This window comes from Suricata suricatta, chromosome 2 (assembly GCF_006229205.1).
Source record: "Suricata suricatta isolate VVHF042 chromosome 2, meerkat_22Aug2017_6uvM2_HiC, whole genome shotgun sequence".
Lineage (NCBI taxonomy): Eukaryota > Metazoa > Chordata > Mammalia > Carnivora > Herpestidae > Suricata > Suricata suricatta.
This window is the reverse complement of record NC_043701.1, coordinates 5,968,074-5,970,573: the sequence shown is the minus strand read 5'-3', so window position 1 is coordinate 5,970,573 and position 2,500 is coordinate 5,968,074.

The following is a 2,500-nucleotide window of genomic DNA, read 5'->3' as shown; positions in this document are numbered from 1 at the left end:
TCAAACTAAACTGCAAAGCCATAGTAATTAAACAGTATGGTATTGGTCTAACACCAGACACACGGGTGAATGGAACAGAACAGAGAGCTCAGAAGTAAGTACTTTGATATGTGGTTGATTAGTTTACAACAAAGGAAGCAAGGGTATATGATGGGTTTGGACAGTCTCTTTAATAAATAATGTTGGGTAAATTGGACTGTCACATGCCATTCCTATACCACACACAAAATTAACTCAACATGGGCTGAATACTTGAATGTAAGACCTGAAACCACAAAAATCCTCGAAGAAAACAGGTAGTGAGCCCCTTCACATTGGTCTTGGTGATGATTTTTTGAATCTGACACCAAAAGCAAGAGAAACAAAAGCATAAATCGGCAGGAAGGACTGCATCCAACAATTAAGCTTTTGCAAAGCCAAGGAATCCTTCAACAAAATGAAAACAGAATAGAATAAAATCTTGGTAATTCACTTCTGGCTGAAATGCAAACTGAAGCAGCCACTGTGGAAATCAGTATGGAGATTCCTCAAAAAATTACAGACAGAACTACCATACAATTCAGAAGTGATGCCACTTCTCAGTATTTATCCCAAGAAGGAAAAACAGTAACTGCAAAAGATATCTGCATCCCCACGTTCACTGCAGCATTATTTATAATGGCCAGAATATGGAAACAACCAAAGTGTTCACGTAGGAGAAATGGATAGATAAATCAGGGCATATATATAAATATATTCAATGTGATATTAGTCATCCAAAACAGCAACAACAACAACAACAACCCTCAAGTCTTGTCGTTTGCAACAACATGGATGGACGCCAAGGGAATTATGCTCAGTGAAATAAGTCAGACAGAGAAAAAAAATACTGTATGATCTCCCTTATATATGGAATCTAAAAAAGAAAAAAACAAGACAAGCTCATAGAAACAAAGACAGATTGGTGATTCTCAGAAGTAAAAGTATGTGTGACACAGGGGAAGGGAATCAAAAGATAAAAAATAACATAAAATTAATATATATTATGACATACATACACATATATAGACTAGTGGGAAATAGACTGCTAGAATATTTCTTAATTGATTATTAAATTTATTTTAACAGGGATGAATTTTATTTTATGTAAATCATAATTCAATAAAGCTGAAAATTGCAGCATTTTGGCACAATTCGATACAATTAGGAAAATCAATTGTGGTAGATTTACATGATTTGTTTACATTTATTCATTTATCTTGAGACAGAGACTGTGCACAGGAGAAGGGCAGAGAGACAGGGAGAGAGAATCCCAAGCAGGCTCCATGCTGTCAATGCAGAACCCTACACGGGGCTTAAACACATAAACCGTGAGATCGTGACCTGGGCAAACGTTAACAGTTGGATATTTAACCCACGGAGCCACACAGAAGGTCCAGCATGATTTACAGTCATGGAAAACTGGCCACAAGCTGTCACACTACATGTGTCCACGACTTGTTACAATATGAATTTGTGTCTTTTCTCATCTATAGATGGAGTCTATAAAGAGTTCAAAGCCTCAAAGGTTTTGCAGTTTGCCTTTGGACAATGTCTGCTCCTTTATGCATTTCTTGTTTCTACCTTGTAATTTGACACTTTTTTCAACCCATGTCCTCCATTTCCTGCATTTAGAAATATCTGTAATGCTTTACTAGAAATGAAATAGTAAAGAGATGAAAACACGATTCCTAAGTATCTCACAGCTCAGGACCCAGGAAGTCTGTGGTCTACATTAACCCAGTGAGCCCAGTTCCCAGAACCTTCTCAACAGAACAAGCACAGTTGTTATAAATTTACCTGTGCATAGCCACACTTCTTTCTTGTCTTTGCCACAAACATTTTCTGCCACACCTCCTTCTGTTTTTGTCTCAATCGTTACACAGAGTTGTGAGCACCTCACAGGATATGAGGTTAAAGTAAAAAGAAATGTCTCTGCCCAATACTCCAGCCCGGCAGTGGATGCCTAATTAAGCACGGGCTTGAGCTGAGTAAATAGACTAGTGCGGGCTGTCCCGCTTGAATCTGACTTTCAGAGTCCTGACAATAGAGCTTAAAAACTCAAACTACTTATAGAAACCTAGTAGGTCTATTTATTATTGCCTAGTTGAGGTAATAACAACTTGTAATTTGAATTAGAATGTCTCTTTTCCAAGCTGTGAAGGGGCACAAATGATGTCTTATAAATAACATCAAAGTAGTTTGCACATTCTCTTACTATATTTTATTTCTATTCACCAAGAGATCAGGGATCTCATAGTCAAGATGGCAACTGGCCATACACTAACCATTGTGGGAAATGCATTAATATAAACTGTAGACCACAGACATCCTCTCTTTCTGCAAACCCTCAGGAACCCATGTCATGGAGAGCTTGGGTGTATGTGCCTCAGTGACAAGAGGTCTCAACTGGTTTCTGGAAGGCAGAGAGAACGTAAGAGCTGAAACCACAAAACTCCAAGGAGAAAACAGGCAGCGAGCT